Source organism: Podarcis pityusensis (genome assembly GCF_964106645.2).
Source record: "Podarcis pityusensis genome assembly, chromosome: 10".
Taxonomy (NCBI): Eukaryota; Metazoa; Chordata; class Lepidosauria; order Squamata; family Lacertidae; genus Podarcis; species Podarcis pityusensis.
The window spans coordinates 61,611,699-61,632,598 of record NC_138035.1 but is presented as its reverse complement, the minus strand read 5'-3'; the positions used below and the strand labels follow the sequence as shown (position 1 = coordinate 61,632,598).

At 42.9% G+C, this 20,900-nt stretch overlaps 1 protein-coding gene across 3 annotated transcripts in view; it reads right to left on the bottom strand.

Annotated features, from left to right (window-relative positions):
• Positions 1 to 20,900, bottom strand: part of PLXNB2 (plexin B2) — a 347,788-nt gene that overhangs the window by 161,236 nt on the left and 165,652 nt on the right. For 2 of the 3 annotated variants that reach the window (XM_081023404.1, XM_081023405.1), the window contains exon 3: positions 7,634 to 7,702. The gene's annotated coding sequence lies outside the window, so the exon portion shown is untranslated. The remainder of the gene's footprint in view (positions 1 to 7,633; positions 7,703 to 20,900) is intronic. The other variant, XM_081023406.1, reaches the window with a different exon arrangement.

Sequence of the window (20,900 nt, the reverse complement as noted above, 5' to 3'; positions counted from 1 at the left end):
TTAGAGACACACATTTAATGTGTTACTACAGGCCATTTGAGGAAACTGCATATTCAACACGTCCAATTGCCTAATAAATATCACAACTCATTAAATTTACCAAAAGTGGTGCAGCAAAAGAAACAAGTCACCTACACCCAGCTTGACTGAGCTGACCGTGTGACTGAACTGAGCTAAGAAACTGGAAGCATAGCAGCCAGAATTTGCAACTCCTGCCAGCAGTGAGAGGTAGATAAGTTTACCTGTCAGTGCCTCTGGTTTTGTCTCCTGCCTTCATGCACCTTTCTGTATATTGTTGCCTAAAAACCTTCAAAGGAAGGTCTTCCCCGAACCTGCCTATAGTTGTGGAAATCTCTTTTTGTGGAGCCAACCAGAAGTCATTTTCTGCCCGCACATATTAAACTCATATCTGAACTCTGGCACAGGGAGAGAGAAAATGCCTTCCAAGGTTTCTAGCTGTGATCCTTTATGGCTTGTCTCATGATTCTGAGCAAACAGCTTCATTTCGACACCTGAAGCGGTATAGTTCCTGTGGCTGAGTGCCGAACAAGGCTCATCATCATAAGGTATTCAGTACTTCTAGTTGTTGTTTAGTCGTGTCTGACTCTTCATGACCCCATGGACCAGAGCACGCCAGGCACTCCTGTCTTCTACTGCCTCCCACAGTTTGGTCAAACTCATGCTGGTAGCTTCGAGAACACTGTCCAACCATCTCGTCCTCTGTCGTCCCCTTCTCCTTGTGCCCTCAATCTTTCCCAACATCAGGGTCTTTTCCAGTGTGCTGGGCCTGGGGGTAACCTGAGCAACGTGGTCCAGGTCCGGTCCCAAATCCAAGGGTTCCACGAGGAGTCAGTCCAACAGGGCCAAGGCAGAAAACCAGACAAGGTCAGGCACAGGATCACAGGCAGGTTCTGGCAAACAGCAACATTGCTCCTGCAACCTGGGCGGGGTCCAGCAACCTTTTATCTCTGTCGGGGTAACGGCCGGTCCTGCTCCCCTGGTGACTCACCTCCCTGTCTCGCCCGAAGGCGAGCACTCCTCCTGTGAGTACCTAGGTCTCTCCTTCTGTCAGACCTCAGTCTCTGCAGCTCAGGAGATGTTGGTGGGTTACTAGACCCAGAGGCCCCCTCAGCCTCTCCTGACCCAACTGGTAGTGGAGCAGCTGTGCATGATTGCCCAGCTGAGGGCAACGAGGTAATCCCCACACCTGGAGCTAGGGCAGGCTCAGGCCCCTGACTTGGCCCAGCTGGTGCTTGTTGCAGGGGAACCTGTGCAGACTGGGGCTCTTCAGAATCAGGCCCCAAACTAGGTTCGGCTGCTGCCTGAGGCAAAGGATCCGGTGCGGACTGAGACTCCTCTGGCTCCAAGTCTGAGCCCGAGTCCCAGGCCATCACATCCAGGGAATCTTCTCTTCTCATGAGGTGGCCAAAGTACTGGAGCCTCAGCTTCAGGATCTGTCCTTCCAGTGAGCACTCAGGGCTGATTTCCTTTAGAATGGATAGGTTTGAACTTCTTGCAGTCCATGGGACTCTCAAGAGTCTCATCCAACACCATAATTCAAAAGCATCAATTCTTTGGCAATCAGCCTTCTTTATGGTCCAGCTCTCACTTCCATACATCACTACTGGGAAAACCATAGCTTTAACTATACGGACCTTTGTTGGCAAGGTGATGTCTCTGCTTTTTAAGTTGCTGTCAGTACTACATCGCTATAATAAGGCTAGCTGAAAAGGTCTGTTCTAAAACCTTTTATTTGCAAGTGCTGGAGCACACATGAGCAGCCTCGCTTCCCTGCAGGCAGGAGCTGAATGCACGCAATGGGCTGCAGAGGCAGAAATTGCTTCCTCACTGAAGTAGTAACAGCGTAGTATCTGCAGGGGCTCAACTCTGTGCACCAGACCGCACATAGCTCTGGATTATCTGCTAAGGTTAAAAATTGTGCATGTAATCCTGCACACAAACACTGCAGATATAGTACAAGCATTTGTTTGTTTTTAAACCCCCCCCCCCAAAAAATGAAGTTAACCATGGTTTTATTTCCACTAAATTAGTGGAAATAATATCAGAGTCAGTGGAACAAACTATTTTGTTATTTGATCAGGGTGTATAGTAAGGTATACAAACCATCACATGAACCTAAGGGTAGGCAGCGTAAAGCTTTCCCCCCAGTTCATGAAGCCCATGGGGGGGGGGAACCACACTTATTTCGAGGAAATGTCTGGGGCATTTTGTTGGAGGGCTTGGGGCAAGGGGAATTGCCACAATTGTATTGCACACACACACAAAAACCCGAAATGAAAGGATGGAGTTCTACAGTACATTTAAATGGATTTTAAAAAAAATAAACACACATACAGTGGTACCTCGGGTTACATATGCTTCAGGTTACAGACTCTGCTAACCCAGAAATAATACATTGGGTTAAGAAATTTGCTTCAGGATGAGAACAGAAATCGCACGGCAGTGGCGCGGCAGCAGCGGGAGGCCCCCATTAGCTAAAGTGGTGCTTCAGGTTAAGAACAGTTTCAGGTTAAGAACGGACCTCCGGAATGAATTAAGTTCTTAACCCAAGGTACCACTGTACATTTCTCTGGACTCAAACTGGAATCCAGTCTGACTGTTATAACATTTCACTCTTCTTGCCTCCAAATATTTTATATGTGTGCTACTTCTCACATTCTTGGAATTATTTCCCTGTGAATGAGAGATAGGATTGAATAGATTGCATGGCCCCCAGATTACCGATTTTGAATATTTCAAAGTAATTCAAACACATTGTGGCAGCAGTTTATCACTTGCGAGTGGAAATAATATGGTGCTAGATCTATTTGGGAAACTCTCTGAATGATTAACCACTACTTTTTCATGCTCATACTCTCCCGCATGCAACCTATAGTTTGTCCTTCTCAGTCAACAAGAGCCCACTGGCCTGTTTATTCACAATCCTTGACAGAAAATCTGCAACATGCATGTACAATTATTGCATTATTTTCTACTACAGCTGTTCCACTCATGCTCATTTGGTCAATAACTACCAAGATATGCGTAAATTCCAGTGTGTGTGTGTGTGTGTGTGTGTGTGTGTGTTTAAAAAGCTTCCTTCAAGTACTCTCCTATTACAATGGATGCACTGCTGAAAACTATTTTTGTCTGTCATGAGAGTTGGATAATAGAAGCAGAAACATTAGTTTTGCAAATGGTTAGCTGTTCAGAGAATGCAGAGCATGTGTGGAGCATCCTTATCTAATGAACAGTAAAGGTAAAGGTAAAGGGACCCCTGACCATTAGGTCCAGTCGTGACCGACTCTGGGGTTGCGGCACTCATCTCGCTTTATTGGCCGAGGGAGCCGGCCTCATGTGGCCAGCATGACCAAGCCGCTTCTGGCGAACCAGAGCAGCACACGGAAACGCCGTTTACCTTCCCGCCGGAGCGGTACCTATTTATCTACTTGCACTTTGTGCTTTCGAACTGCTAGGTTGGCAGGAGCTGGGACCGAACAACGGGAGCTCACACCGTCGCAGGGATTCAAACCGCTGACCTTCTGATCGGCAAGTCCTAGGCTCTGTGGTTTAACCCACAGCGCCACCTGCATCCCTGAACAGTACAGAGCACTATTTGAATTCTCCTGGAAATTGGCACTGTTACTATTTCTTATTTTGACCAACTGCTCAGATGTTACATGTCAGAATTTATGGAATTCACCAGTGTTACAAGCAGGCCCAAGAAACAGGCCAAAAGTTGCACTGAAACTATGCAGCTTCTGATTAGATTATTTTTTCCCCTGCTGCAAAGACTGACGCTTGTGTCTATTTGGCTGCATAATGCTAAACAACGGGTTGGAATAATGGCTGAATCAGTTCCCTACATGTAAAATGAGAATTACAGAAGTGAGGTTTAAAAATTCTTTTCTGGGTCATACCTGAAGAATATATATAACAAACATATTTTTTCCCAACATGGTAATCTTCAAACTAGTCTCAAATTAAAGATCAATCCATCCAATTCTCTTCCTTTAAACATTCCATTTGTGTGAATATGTCAGAAACAAATTACAGGTTCAAACAAGGTGTTATGGTTCAAAACCATTTTCATTGTTACATAAAACACACACAGTGCAGCAGTATGTCAAACACGATTAAAAATTCAGCCACTCATGCATAATTTTGCTTGAAATGGGATCAAAATCTGTGTGCTCAGAGATTCTTCCTTTCCCATGTCTCAGAAGAACACACCACTGACAAATTTATGCAATGTTAACTTTGTTGAATCCTTCCGATTCACAAGATGTCTGCAAGCAGCACCCACAAGCTAATGTTCCATTACTCTACATATCTACATATATGATCTGGTGATATGCGATTTCTTTGGCTGAAGGAAACATTCCTGCATTGCAAGGGGTTGGACTAAATGACCCTTGTGGTCCCTTCTATGATTCTGTGTCTGTGGTTCTATCTCTGCAGACAACAGTAATAGAAGCAACTGGGAATGCTTTTCTACACAAATGCCTACAATAATGGAATCGTTACACAACATTTCACAAGCCTGTACGCTGATCTCAACGTGCTTCAAAATTGGGTGGGCGACATATGGTAGCAAGTCACTTTCATGCACCATGAACTCCAGAGAAAGCCAGTTTTGCATATATGTGACATGACCTCATGGTGGCTGAAAAATGCTTGAAGATGTAATGGTGATAAGTAACCATAACTACGTAAGGAAATAAAGTAAAAAAGGAAAAGAAAAAAGCAGTTCATCTTCCCATGGTATATCAAAACATATTAGAGGCCAGTTCAGTCCTTTTCCCCTTCCCTCAACATCTGATGTTACCAATCACTAAGCAGAATTTTCCCGCGGTTTTCTGTTACTGGGAGGTATGGAAGCAATGGGGGGGGGGTGGACAGAAATGGATGCAAGCAACATGGTTATCAATTGGATTGTCCGCTCAAACAAATCTGTCTCCTATTGTGCCACGTGCACAAATAGTGAATAAGTGCCTTGAGGCTTGCAGAAAGCTTGCGGAGTTATCATAGCAGAAAACCCTATGTAGATATCCAATATTTAAAGAGTGCTGGGTGCATCATGAATAAGCTGATCGGCTATACTGTTAAGACAGCCATGCCAATAACGCTCAATAAACACGATCTGCAAGTGAGCTGTGGCCCTCTAGTTGAAGGTACGTTCTCAGTGTAGTTCTCAGTGTAAAGACAACTTCTCCTGTGCTTAAAGCTGTGAGCTTACATAATTAAATTAACAAAAGACACGCATAAGCAGAGGACTGAACGGATGTTGCTGTTTTGTTTTTTTTAAGGTGGGATGACAGAAAATGGGAATTGAATGGCAGACAGCAGGGAGTAATGATAAATGAATAAGAACCAAGACAAAGCTATGTGGACATCGTGACTGATAGTATAACAGATTGCAATGGACCATGGAGTATTGGGATCCCTGTTGTGACCTGTATCTCTGACCTAAAAAGAGGAGAGTTGCTTTCTGAGAGAGGATGGGAAAGGACTACTATCTGGGAGCAGGTCTGTGACGGCTCGCGTCAAACAGAGTACAGTGGTGCCTCGCAAGACGAAATTAATTCATTCCGCGAGTTTTGTCGTCTTGCGATTTTTTTCGTCTTGCGAAGCACGGTGTCGGGAAAGTTTTGGAAAAGCTTCAAAAATCACCAAAGTCTTTAAAAACCTCAAAAAAGGCTACCACACCGCATTCTATCAGTTGCTCCTTGAAGTCAAGTCGCAACTGTATTAACGGTGTTAAGAAAACGGAAACAAACTTGCAAGACGTTTCCGTCTTGCGAAACAAGCCCATAGGGAAAATCGTCTTGCGAAGCAGCTCAAAAAACAAAAAACCCTTTCGTCTAGCGAGTTTTTTTGTCTTGCGAGGCATTCGTCTTGCGAGGTACCACTGTATCTGTGGTCTCGACTATTTGTGGTTGAATAATACCCTTGTGAAAGATGCCCATCCTCTTCCCAGGGACTGAATATATTTTAGATCTGCTTGCTAATGCCTATTGGTTCTCTACCTTGGATCTGGCAAGCAGCTACTGGCAAGAGGAGGTATCTCCTGAAGACCAACCCACAACAGTAATGATCTGGGACATTTCAAAAGTTGATAGAAGTGGTGCTGGCAGATCTAAAGGGTCCCCTCTTGCCTGGTGGACTTGATGATATGATTGTAAATGGAAGGTAATTTGAAGAACAACTGCAGAAAAGGAAGGCTGTACTAGAGAGGCAAACCAGCAAAATGCAATTTGTGCTATGGCAAGGTAAAGCACCTAAGCCATACAGGATACTGTATGTATCCTGACAAAGTATGATCCATTCAACACGGCACTCAAAGGCTGGGGTCTGGAAGTTTGCTAGTTTAGATTGTGTAAAAACGTGAGCAGTAACTGGAAAAATTGTGGCAGCCACAGGAAGGAAGGAACTGGGGATTTTTAGTGGTTGGGTGGCAATGGCTACATAGCTCTTTGCCCTTAGTCTAAGAAGCAGAAGCAGAAATATTCAAGTTAAGCATATATAGCATACTCACTTAGCCTGCATAATTTATTCAGGCCTCGGAATGCAGCTTATTTTAACACAGTATTCAAACATTTCTTGGTTGTTGTTGTTTTAAACCACAGAGAACGCACGTCCCTGTCTTACATCAAACCATGTAAGTACACACTGAGGGCTCCTAAAATAAGGGAAAAACAGCTTTCCTTTCTTCTTCTGAATTAAATTTTAATTACATTTATAAAAATCACATAGCAAAAAAACAAAAACAAAAACCCAAGAAATTCCTCCAAATACAGAACCTTATAGGTAGTATTTTGCTTCAAGTTCTGTTCAGATGTTTCTTTAAACTGCTCTGAACTGGAAAGCCAGCGATCAAGATACCCAATTTGTTTGTCTTCAGCTAGAAAGTTAATGGTGGAAGCGTGCTATTCCAGCAATGTGAAAAATCATACTTTTCATAACTGTGCACAGTACATTTGCAGATGCCTGCTATGCTTTGCCTTGCCTGCATACATATGAGATAAAAACATACCAGATTGCAAGAAAAATATTCCTCAGTTTTTGTGTTCATTTCTCTGCCACTGACAGAAGGCTAGAGTTTTGTGCTGGTGTTAAACACTAGCTAACGTCATCCATACAGCTGTTGACAAACATCCCATCAATTCTCACTATTAAGTTCCATGTTTTGAACATCTCTAATCTTTATGCTCCAAATGCATGCATTCTTGTTACTTAGATTTTTTTTTTGCAGAAATTATGACACAGTGCAGATAAAAACACTGCTACATGCCCCTATACTCCCACAGCCAGCAATAAAAGTCAAAAAGCAAAAGAAAACGTGGTAATCAGTCTAATAATGTTTTTAGATAATTAAACTGGGCTTGTTCTTAGGCTATTTGTAATATCCCAAAGATGCCTCTTTAATTGACTTTCAAATGACTGTGCAAAGGAAATTAATATTTTTATAATCTGCAGTCCACATATGCACAGTTAAACATGATACACTTTACATAACTTATCTTTAAAATGTCTATCATTCTGAACCCAGTGTTTTCTGTTTTTAAAAGAATTAATATTCCTTGGCAGGTCTGACATACTATCAAGCTTTTCAACAGGGAGAAGTACTTACGTTCTTCTCTGGTTCTTTTTTCACTTCACTTAATTTTCCACAGGTAGCTTCTTCTTTTATTTTTTTTACCTAAAAAAAGGGGAAAGGAACATTATTCTTTTTAGTGCACTGTTATAAGCACTTCTTTCTTTTTTCCAGCCCTTGCCAATTCCATTTTTCAGAAAAGAAAACATTTTTCACATTAAAGATCCCAATGAATAACTATTTGTCAGGGTCAGAAGCTGTTTCAGACTCCAACAGTTCTGGTAAAAAGATCTTATGAGCAAGGCCTTGAACCAGTGCTGCCACTCAGGTCAGCTGCCTTGCATGGACCAGCAGCAGTGTAACTCATTTCATTGTTACTTGAGATTTTCTTTCTCAGCTTGCCCAGTTAAGAACTCAAACCTAAACGAAGCACTTCTTTTTGGAGAAAGGTTAAATAGTTGTCAAAATTTAAATCACATTTATATCACATGACCTTTTGCACAGATTTAAAGTAAAGGTAAAGGACCCCTGACAGTTAAGTCCAGTCGCAGACAACTCTGGAGTTGCGGCGCTCATCTTGCTTTACTAGCCGAGAGAGCCGACGTTTGTCCACAGACAGTTTTTCCGGGTCATGTGGCCAGCATGACTAAGCCGCTTCTCGCGAACCAGAGCAGAGGGAGCCGACGTTTGTCCGCAGACAGTTTTTCCAGGTCATGTGGCCAGCATGACTAAGCCGCTTCTCGCGAACCAGAGCAGAGCACAGAAACGCCATTTACCTTCCCGCCGGAGTGGTACCTATTTATCTACTTGCACTTTGACGTGCTTTTGATCTGCTAGGTTGGCAGGAGCTGGGACCGAGCAACAGGAGTTCACCCCGTTGCGGGGATTCGAACTGCTGACCTTCTGATCAGCAAGTCTTAGGCTCTGTGGTTAGACCACTGCACCACCCGCGTCCCTTTGCACAGATTTAGGTGCTCTCAAATCAAGCTGGAGAATACTTTTCAATATCCAAAGAAGGCAGACTCGGAAATGACCTACTAAAATGAAGGCCAAGCCCAGGTTTTATGCTAAAGTAACCTTCCATTGATTTCAGTGGGCCTCCTTCTCCTATCTGTGGTCTGTGTGTTTCCTAGTTTTAAACCTCTGCTACAAGATTCTTTTTTAATATGAGTCACAAGAGTTTTTTCAGTGTTTTATACCAAGCAACCAGGAAGATATTGGATGCTCATTTTTTGTGTGTGTTTTTGTTTTGTTTTGTTTTGCTGCCAGCTAATGAAGTGCTTGTACAGGAAACATTCACAGCAGGGCTTGTACAGAATTCCCTTTTGGCATTCCAAGTGTAGCAAGAATCTTGGGGCACAGAATAACTCAAAGCAAGCTGGAAGGTTACCTTAGCATAAAACCTGGGCTTCCGTCAAGTGTGCTAACCTAACTCTGACATATGCATCTCCAAGACAGTTTATCACTCTCCTGTCATATTCTTTTCACTACAGATTTCTTGAGGGCAAAGAATTAAGAACACAGATGGCACAGCAATCACGACTATTTAAATACCTAAGCAGTCCAGCAATTCTCAGGACTTGGGTAACTGGAAGGCTTACTTTCGACTAATGACTTGGACCTTCTTCTTCTTCTCCCTTTGGAGAACTACTGCCGCTCCACACAACAGTGCCAACAGCATTTTATTCTGGCACCGAGAAAATCAAGTAGCATATGGATTCTCCAAAAGGCATTTCCACAGGACTAGCCTGTATTATTTGATTTCCAAACTTAACTCCCCCCCCCCAGGTTATTTGAAAAAACAAAAATCAAACAAAGTGGCATGGAGGTATCAAGTAATATTTTCTAGAGCACAAGGGCGTTTTGGAAGGATCAAGTATCTAGAACCTGTTGAAGCGGAGTCAACTTGCTGCCGTCAATTCATACTTTCAAGCAACAGTTCTGCTTTGCTGCCTTTAGATCAGCCTTTCTCAACCTTGGGTCCCCAGATGTTGTTGAACTACAACTCCCATCACCCCTAGCTAGCAAGGCCAGAGCTCAGGGATGATGGGAGTTGTAGTCCAACAACATCTGGGGACCCAAGGTTGAGAAACACTGCTCTAGATAGACCTATGCGAAACGATGTAACACATAGAAAGAATGGGTCTTTCAGCAATAGCAGGAAAAAAAGTTCTATGTTCGTTTACTGCTCAGGTGCATTTTGTGGTCATATACAGGTAGAAGGGAAATTAGTTTTATAACTTGCACTTTTTTGCAACTTCTGCAGTGTCTCCCTTTTTTTGGTTAAGATTTCTCTCCCGCCACCCATAAATTAAAGAAAGCAAACATAAAGCAGTAATGCTCCAATCATTCAAATGCACATCTTGGGTTGGGGTATTGTTTAGGGGTTTTTTTTGGGGGGGGGGTTGTTGCCGCTATGGATATTATTATTTTTGTATCTTTATTTTTAGATTCTCTGTTTTATGTGGAAATTGTTTGGTTGTATATATGTTGATGTATTTCATTTATTGTTCATGGTTTTTGGTGTATTTGTAATGGGTACGAGCAATGTTTTAACTATGGAGAAGTGGCATGCAAGCAAAACGATGTATCTATGCATTTATACAGTGGTACCTCAGGTTACAGACACTTCAGGTTACAGACTCCGCTAACTCAGAAATAGTACCTCGGGTTAAGAACTTTGCTTCAGGATGAGAACAGAAATCGTGCTCCTGCGGCGCAACGGCAGCAGGAGGCCCCATTAGCTAAAGTGGTACCTCAGATTAAGAACAGTTTCAGGTTAAGAACGGACCTCCAGAACGAATTACGGTAAGTTCTTAACCCGAGGTACCACTGTATTTATGCAAAAGTCAAATGTGAAGAGAGACACGGGCATCTGTATTCCACACCCATTGGTGTTACCCTGTGTTAGTCACACTTGCAACAGATCCCTTAACGTCAGCGAACTTGTAGATTGATTTCAGTGGGCATACTCTGAAAATCACTAGTCTGTACATGCAGCCAAAAACTGCCCTATAAAGAGTTAATTGACCCTCAATCACTCGGAGAAAAACTGAATAAACACAGTGGAGTGGAATCATAACAGTAACAGCAGCAGCAGCAGCAATAATAATAATAATAATATGAATAGTATCTTTAATGATTCTCTGTTGTTGGACAAAAGGTCTACGACCTAACAAAGGGGAAATAAGAAAGACCTTATCAAAATACAGTGACCGTCTGCTGCTTATTAGAGGGGGTGGGGAGAAGGTGAGTGACAAAAACTTCGATAAGGTATAGCTAAGAGCCCTTTATCCTCTTAGGACTACATACCTGCCTGCACAGCAATGATAGCCTGGAAGTCATAGCATTCTATCAGAATAATTCCCAGCCTACTGGGTAATTCTAAAGGTAAAAGCAAAACCCTTTATTGCCTTTTTTGTAATCTGTTGCTCCTGTGACTTCCAGTGAGGTTTACATTATTATTATTATTATAGTTCACAGTCTCAGATGACTACGTCCAGTCTGCTTTCAATTTGGGAAAAATCATGTAAAGAACATGCTCTTAACTCCAGTTCGCTAGTTCGTTATTTATTTAAAAACTGCGAAGCACCCAAAGAGAAACTAGTAGTGAATAAAATTAAATTGCACGCTGTGAATATGAACACAAAAGAAAACTCAAGAGAATCATGCAGTCTAAAGGTTTTCATTGCCAATTTGGTCATTTAAAAACAAACAAACAAACAATATGGTATGCCTACGGTTGTTGACAAATCCTAAGGAAACAAGGTGTAAACACAGAGTTGATTGAGAAGCAGCCTAAGGTGGTTTCACAGTGCATATGGTGGAGCTTGCAAGAATATTCTTGCCCTCTTGTGAAAAAACGAACTTCTTCCCATAACGTACTCCACACAAGAGGTTTTGACATAAAGGCACTTGCAAACCTTCCAAGTGTCCCTATTTTCCAGGGACAGTCCCAGATTTACAGAAGTCAATCTGGTTTCTGATTTGATCCTGCAATCTCCCACTTTTCTTTAGGATGTCCCTATTTTCATTGGATAAATATTAGAGGGTATGGAGTTATATGACCCTCAAGTCAAGGAGATAAGTAACTATACAACCTTTATAAGACATCTGAAGGCAGCCCTGTACATGGAAGTTTTTTTTTAGTGTTTAATGTTTTATTATGTTTTTATATATGTTGGAAGATGCCTAGAGTGGATGAGGCAACACAGTAAGATGGGTGGGGTATAAATAAAATAAAATACTCATAATACTAATGTGACGTTTGCTTCATGTTACGTTTTTTCAGGTTGCGTCCCGCGGCAACCTGGAAGTACTGGAAAGGGTTACTTCCAGGTTTCACCGCTCGCGCATGCGCAGTAGCGCTAAATTTAGCTTCGTGCATGCGCACAAGCGCCAAATCGCACCACGGACCTGTGCAGATACGGCGCTTCAGGTTGCGGGCTTTTCTCATAGGAACGGGCCTCTGGAACGGATCCCATTCGCAACCAGAGGTACCACTGTACTAATATTATTATTATTATTGAATAATACATCCCTATTTTCATCAGAGAAATGTTATAGGGTATGGGATTGGACTTGCATTTTGCAGGAGTATGTGCATGTGTTTTACATGACTCAATAAGATTCTCAGATAATTTTGCTTGACACAGGAAAGACAACAGTACCTCTATGGCATCTTTCTCCAACTTTGGATCCCTGTATATTACTGGACAACAACTCCCACCTTCCATGACCAAATACAGCGGTACCTTGGGTTAAGAACTTAATTCGTTCCAGAGGTCTGTTCTTAACCTGAAACTGTCCTTAACCTGAAGCACCACTTTAGCTAATGGGGCCTCTAGCTGCTGCCACGCCGTCGGAGCATGATTTCTGTTCTCATCCTGAAGCAAAGTTCTTAACCCGAGGTACTATTTCTGGGTTAGTGGAGTCTGTAACCTGAAGTGTCTGTAACCTGAAGCGTATGCAACCCAAGGTACCACTATATGTTACTGGACAACAACTCCCACCTTCCATGACCAAATACTGTGTTAAGAATATAATATTGGCAGGAATACAAATGATTAACCTGAACCAAGAGGAAACCAAACATCCAGCTTTCCAGGTTGAAAAGAAAGCAACTCTCTGTTGTTCTTTTGCCCCGTTGCCCCATCCCCTGCTGTAACTTTTTGCAGACTTCAAAAATGAAGAATAAAAAAAATAAGAGATGAACAAGACCAAGATGAACATGGAAAGCCACTGTTGCCAAACAACTTGGTGGAGGATCACAAGGAACTGTTTCTGCCTATTAATATCAAAATGTGGGAAAGTTTACTTTAAGTGTTTACATCAACCGATACAAATACTTGATGCAGGCAGGAAAGACATCGCAGAACTCAGCAGGAACCATTCTCTCTCGGGTTTGTGTATGTGTTTGTTAGAGGGCTGTGTTCAGACTTAATCGCATCTTTTCTTTTTTTACACCATATTTTCCAGTTGTTACTATATATCTAAAGTACAGCCATTAACTACTACCTCAGGGGCAGAACGTATACTGAAATTGTGCTATCATCATTATTTTCGTATTATGGGTCGTGTGTCTGAGAGCTTTTCTCCCTCAAAAATACACCAGTATTTGCTCTATTACATTCATCTCCATCTCCCTGTAGGTGAAGGGGTTATCGCAAACATGGTATTAGCTCAAAATCCCCAGCCCAGCCCAGCTCAGATAATCAATCTGCAGGAGCTGGGATGTGGAAAAAAAAAGGATCCCATGCAAAACTGGAACCTTGCAGTTCCAGATATGCTCAGGCTCCAATGGAAGCTGAACAATAAGTGATTTTTAAAATACTTAGTATAGCTGGAAGATACTATTTTATGAAACATTTTAAATGGCCTGTGTCAACCTCCCAAAGCATTTTTATCGCAGAGAGCCTTAGAAATGGCATGTGACTATTTTTGTAATGTAATAATAAAAATAATAATAATTTTTTTATTTGTATTCTGCCCTTCCTGGCCGAGGCCAGGCTCAGAGCGGCTAACATCATAAAAACAACACAATTTGCATAAAAACAGACATCAATTAATTAAAATACATCTTAAAATTAATTCAGACAAGTTAAAATCTGGGCAGGCAGCAATTATCAGGTTGGAACTGAGAGTGGTTAATACTTGCCAGGACCAACTGTTTCCACTGATCATACAAGGACCTGTGAGTGGGTTGGGAGCCTCCTTTAGCCTTGTTTTAGAAAAGGAAAGTAAGTCAAACTGCATCCTGCCCAAAGCCCTGGAGGAACAGCTCCGTCTTGCAGGCCCTGCGGAAAGATGTCAAATCCCACAGGGCCCTGGTTTCTTGTGGGAGAGCATTCCACCAGGCCGGGGCCACAGCCAAAAAGGCCCTGGCTCTAGTTGAGGCCTTTGTTCAAGCAATGTTGCATGAAACAATAACACTAACTCCTCTTGTCCAGTGCCACTTTTGATTTAGGGGTAGACACGGGTGGTGCTGTGGTCTAAACCACAGAGCCTAGGGCTTGCCGATCAGAAGGTCGTGGTTCAGACTTCCGGGGTGGCGCCATCAGTAATGGCGGATTCCCTCTGATCCGGAGGAACCAGCTCCACGGAAAACGAGTCTTTCCCGCTACGGCGAAGCGGGGACCCTTTCAAAAATCACAGGCGGATGAAGCCTGTAACCATGGGACTCGGCGGGCACCTTTAGCGCCTCCCCAACTCGCTAAGGAACCCACTAACGGGCTCCGAAGTGAAGAGGGGGAAGTGGCGCGGTGCTGTGAGTCAACTGCTATTTCCGTGGAGCGAAGCCGCATAGCCGTTGCCGGAGAGCGCTGCCTTTTTCCTGGGACAATTTGGACTCTAAAATAAGCACCCGTGAGTACTGAGACTTTGAACAACTGGACATTAGATGGGGACTTGCGAGCAGAAAGGAATTGGATCTTAAAAATCTATTTCAATTTGGTACGGAACGGGAAGGTCTAAACAGGAAGTCAGCCTTCCGTTCTTCTGTAGACAGAATAAAGCTGTGCTGGTCCCGGGGGGAAGGTTACTGTTACCGTAGTCAAAGTTCAGTCCTAAGTCACTAGCCTGGAGATAGTCCACAAAGTGCGAGGTGAGGTCCGAAACAGGGAGCCGGGCGGGGACAGGAACACTCGAAGATCAGAAGCAGGTAGCCGGGCGGGGAACAGGAACACTGGAGGAACAGGACTGGATGCTGGCCAAAACAGCTCTTCAATGACGACGTTGCTCCCGCAACCTGGGACCGGGCTGACTGCCCTTTATCTTCTCTAAGGCCAGGGGCGGTCCCGGCCCCCAGGAGCCCCGCCTCTCCTGGCCTTAAGGCGAGCACTCCTCCTGGGAGAAACCAGTTCCCTTCGCCTCTCTGCCCTAAGCCTCTGCAGTTCAGGAGAGGCCGAAGGGTTACTGGGCCCCGGGGAAGGCTCACCTGTAGACACTGAGTCCTCAAGCACCTCTGGGGCCAGAATGGTTTCACCTGGTGCCTGCTCCTGAGGATCTGGCACAGGTACAGGCTCCTCAGAATCTAGGCCTTGCCCCAGTTCAGCCGGCCCTGGAGGCGGGGACTCCTGTGCCGGCTGGGATTCCTCCGGTTCACTCTCAGAATCGGAATCCCAGGCCATCACACAAGCAAAGACAACGTAAACTAGAGCTCAGAAAATCGCTTTTAAAGGATTGGATTTCATCATTTAAAATTGTGGAACCCCCCTTCGACAGCAGGAGAAGAAGGGGGATCTTTTTTGGACTGTTTAAAGTGAGCTTAAAGTAAAGTAACTTTCCTACGTCCTGATCCTGGAGCAGGGTGTCAGGACTGACGTTTGAAGTTCATTGACCAGAGACAAACGTTTTTGACAGCTAAAAGAAGAGAAACATAGTGATTCCACTGTTTCCCTTCGCATTTCAAAGGAACAAATATTGACAAAGTATCTCAAAAAGGGAAACTTTGTTGCAAGATCAAATAGAAGTTTTCCCCCTAGAGGGAGACTGTGAAACTGTAACCAACTCCAGGGAGCCGGCAGCTGTTTACAGATTACAATCGTGGGAATAGGCATTTGACCTTGCAGGACAATGTATTCAGAAGCTTTGTTGTGTGCTTTCTACAAAACAAATGCCCTACTGGAACAGTTACATGAGAAGGTGAATTTGATGACGACTTCGACTAGAAATTTTGAACAGGCAGTGGGAAATTTTGAACAGACAGTGGGAAAATATGTGGAGCCCACCCAGGAATTAAATCAGGAGTGTGTCCTGACAGAACAGGCCCAACAGGAATATGAGTTTTCGGATTTGACAAATGAACTTGGAAAAAGCCAGATTTGGAAAGAAAAAGTTTGGTTTGGCTTGGAAATGGGGGGCTGGATTGACCCCCCTATGCTGGGATGTTTGGACTTTTCAAATCTGGCAATGGGCCGTGAGATGTTTGGGACTGTGGGGGCTCTTAATTTTGGAGGGTCTTTGAAACATGCTTTTAAATACCATATGGAATTCAGTGCTGAGTATGGAAAAGGGGCTGATCTGTCGAGAAGGGTTAAAAATATTGCCAAGCTGGAGTTACCACGAGCAGGAGACAAGGGAAAATACAGTTACAAATATGAAGAAGAGCTGCGAAAGGGACATGGAAGAGATTTGAGGGCCTCGGGACTTCCGGGTTAGCGCGATCGGCTAATGGCGGATTCCCTCCGAGCTCCGGAGGGAATCGGCTTGACAGGGGCTGGGTCTTGCCGTGCCGGCGACACGGGGACCCTCAAAAACCACGGGCATAGGAGCCCGTGGACATGGTGACTCGGCGGGCATCGTTAAGCGCCCTCCCGACTCGCGAAGGAGCCTTTTTAAAGGCTACGGAACGGGTGCCGGGGAGCGGCGTGGTGCTGTGAGTCTTCTGCTTCCCCTGCCGAGCGAAGCCGCATGCCATTTGTCGGAGAGCGCTGACTTCTTCCTATTAAAATTTGGACTTAAAATCAAGAACAACAACCCGTGAGTAATTGGGAAATTGGATTACAAATAATTTGATTATGAATTTGGCACGAGCGGGGGAGGTGAAAAAAAGGGAAGTCCGCCCCCCCCTTATTGTAAACAGTTTGAAGCAAGGAGCTGTCAACTAAGGTTGCGTGAAGAATTGGGGTAATTCGATAAAAGATATAAATTCCACAGATTTAAAGGACTAAGCTAATGTGCCGGAGGACAAAAGTTTAATTATTTGGACTAAGTACCACCTTTCTCAAGCCCGGGAGTAACCCGTGAAAAGAGCCTGCAGAGGATTTATAGAAAACTTTTGACAGCTGTCAAATTAGCTGTCAAAGCCGGAAAAATCAAAGCTTAAATTCTAACCGGCTATACTGCTACAAAATATTGAAAGTAAAGAAAGACTGATACAAATAAACTTGATTTTTGGATCGGAAGGGAAAAGAAATACTAAGTAACTAGAATCCCTCTAGAGGGGATTCTTGGATATTACAAGAATGGAACTAGGTCGGGAAATACGAGCTGACTTGCAAGAGCTTATTTTTCTCATGGGAAAGCTGCAAGAGAGGATAGAGCAAGGCCATGTTTTGTCTACAAGTCCTACGAAACCGAAGTCAACAGAAAATATACCTACTGAGTTGGAAAGGGACTTGATGCTCAAAACACAGGCAGCTGGACAAGAAAAGAAACCAAAGACTAAGACATCAGCTGAACAGGAGGAGCAGAAAGAAGGGGTGGCTGAAAAGTTACAGAAGATAAAAGAGAGCCGGAGACCTGCCAAGAAGAATTCCAATTCGACTAAGATGAAAACTGGATTATTTGGGACATATAGACTTAAGAAACAGAGTTGGAGCTCCACCTCTAAACAAGTAGGCCTTGCTGGAAGAAATATGGTTAACATGGAGAAGGTACTTCCCAGACCTGGGGCGTTCAATATGAAAGATTTTCGAAGAAGCCGGCGGAAAGGGACTGAGAGAGATCCGAGAGCCTCGGACGTAAGGTCACCAGGCTAAAAAGATGGACTAATTGGACTTTGGTTTGGGATTAAAACCGGGAAGAGAAGGGTGGGGTTTAGAAGTCCAAAGGGGGCCTGATTTTTATTTTGCAGTGTAAAACTATATGCTCTTTATTATTATAAGAATGGGGAATCTGTGGATGGGAATTAGGGACAATCTTAGGGAAGGTATTTTATTATTTGTTTTTATATCTCTTTTTTTTTAATCTTTTTTTATGTATGATTAAGGTATATATTCTAAAAATTGCTAAATAATCTAAATTAATGGATAATAATGAATTAAGGTTTAAAATTATTATAAAGAATCACATTAATAATTTATGGTTAAGTAAATTAATAAATTATGATTAGGACATTAAGGATAAAAACTTGCTTGAATAAACAATCGGAGTTGGAATACAATAAGGGGAGGCGTGGGGAAGTCATGAAAAGAAGTTATTGAAAATGAGACTTAAAAGGTGGAATTTTTTTTTTTATGTCGTGTTTTGTGTTATTTTTGTGTGTGTTTTTGTTTTGTTTTTTTGTAACCTTTTGAAACTTTAATAAAGATTATTTAAAAAAAAAAAAGAGATTTGAGGGCCTCGGATATAAGGTTGCCAGGTTAATGGGCCAGATCGATGGGATAATAAGGACTGACAAAACCCGGAACCAGGAGGAAGGGACGTTGGATGAAGATTGGATCTGTTTGTATTTCTTTTTTCTACCATTAGAACTGTTTTATAAAATTGATGAATGTCAGAAAAATGTTGGAACGAAATTACTCGGCTTTAGTAAAGATGTTTAAAGAATTATGAAAGAATATTATGGTTATGAGAAGTTGGTAAGGATAAGATTTAAGTTTTAAGCTTTAAGGTTTATTTTCTTATAGAAAGATAAGATTAAAACTGTTTAGGGTAATGTAATGACAGAATATTATGAAATATGGAAAGGATTTGCTGGGATAATTAATAACTAGGATACAAAGAAAGGGAGGAGGAGGAGGTCAAAGAAAGAAGGTAATGACAGTTGAGGATTCGAGAATAATGAATTTGTTTTTAAATGTTCTTAAATTGTATTTTTGTTTTTTTCTGTCTTTTTTTCTTATTTTTGAATTTGTATTTTTATTTTGTATTTTCTTCTGCTTTTATTTTATGTTGTAACACTTTGAAAATCTCAATAAATATTTTATTTTTTTAAAAAAAAGAAGGTCGTGGTTCAAATCCCTGTGACGGGGTGAGCTCCCGTTGCTCAGTCCCTGCTCCTGCCAAACTAGCAGTTCGAAAGCATGCCAAAAAGTGCAGGTAGATAAATTGGTACTGCTCCAGTGGGAAGGTAAATGGTGTTTCCGTGCGCTGCTCTGGTTCACCAGAAGTGGCTTAGTCATGCTGGCCACATGACCTGGAAGCTGTCTGCAGACAAATGCCAGCTCCCTTGGCTTATAGAACGAGATGAACACTGCAACCCCAGAGTCATTCGCGACTGGACCTAATGGTCAGTGGTACCTTTACCTTTAATTCATCTGCCTGTAAGGCAACCTTCCTAATGTTTACCCAGGATCGAGATAGAATGGAGATAGTAAAAAAGACCCCTGGACGGTTAAGTCCAGTCAAAGGCGACTATGGAGTTGCAGCTCTCAACTCGCTTTAAGGCTGAGGGAGCTGGTGTTTGTCCACAGATAGCTTTTCTGGGTCATGTGGCCAGCATGACTAAACCGCTTCTGGCACAACAGGAAAGTGTGATTGAAACCAGAGAACAGGGAAACACCATTTACCTTCCCACCACAGTGGTACCTATTTATCTACTTGCACTGGTATGCTTTTGAACTGCTAGGTTGGCAGGAGCTGGGACAGAGCAAAGGGAGCTCACTTCACCACGGAGATTCGAACCGCCGACCTTCCGATTGTCAAGCCCAGGAAGCTCAGTGGTTTAGACCACAGCGCCACCCGCTCCTCCCAATGGAGATAGTAGCCAGGTTTCTGCAACGCACAATGAGGATTTTCTGAATGTTATGCAATAGCATTTTAACCGTTAGATGAAGATTTTGCTGTGTGATTTTATTGTACTGAACCTTTCGGAGTTTTGTCTACATGCCAATAAAGGTTTGAGATTGATTGATTTAGGGGTGGTTTTCATAGGCAAACCACTTCCATGTGAGTCCTACATATAGCCAAGCACTTGGCTTTGTTCTAGAGTAGTGTTCTTGACAGCATCTTAAAAAGTAGAGACATCACCTTGCCAACAAAGGTCTGTATAGTAAAAGCTATGGTTTTCCCAGTAGTGATGTATGGAAGTGAGAGCTGGGCCATAAAGAAGGCTGATCGCCAAAGAATTGATGCTTTTGAATTATGGTGCTGGAGGAGACTCTTGAGAGTCCCATGGACTGCAAGAAGATCAAACCTATCCATTCTGAAGGAAATCAGCCCTGAGTGCTCACTGGAATGACAGATCGTGAAGCTGAGGCTCCAATACTTTGGCCACCTCATGAGAAGAGAAGACTCCCTGGAAAAGACCCTGATGCTGGGAAAGATGGAAGGCACAAGGAGAAGGGGACGACAGAGGACGAGATGGTTGGATAGTGTTCTCGAAGCTACCAGCATGAGTTTGACTAAACTGCGGGAGGCAGTGGAAGACAGAAGTGCCTGGCGTGCTCTGGTTCATGGGGTCACGAAGAGTCGGACACGACTAAACGACTAAACAACAACAGTGTTCTTGAACCTTAGGTCCCCAGATGGACTACAACTCCCATCGCTCCAACCCAGCAGGCTGGGGATGATGAGAGTTCTAGTTCAATAACACGAGGTTGAAGAACATTGCCCTAGCAGATGTGGGATTTTCCTATTTTTTTTTTTGAACAGTAGCTTTTGTCTTTTGCAAACGTTCTTGAATGGCTTCCCACCTGGGATTGGAGGTGCTGTTGGATATGAACGAGGACCAGTTCTCACAACAGAGTTTCAAAACTAGCTGCAAAGCAACACCCATAAGCTAAAAAGGTGTTGAAAAATGTGAAAAATGTGCTGTATGTTATATAACTCCTTCTCCTTTTTTTTTTTTTAAAAAAAAACCCTTTCAAAACAGAAAATTACACATCATAAAAAGGTCAGGTATTTAATATGCTGAGCACTGTGCTGGGCTCATAAGCTGTTCTAGAACTGCTTTTAGCAGCAAAGAAAAATTAAAAACTAGATAATACTACCTAGATAATAAGCACTCGGTATTAAACCTACAATCAGTCCACTGAGTAAAGAGCCTTCATGGGTGAACACAAGAAGAGGAAGGTCAACATTTAGTTTCAAATTCTGGTTTCTTTTCCTTATACTGTACTGCTATTTGTTGGTAGTTAGA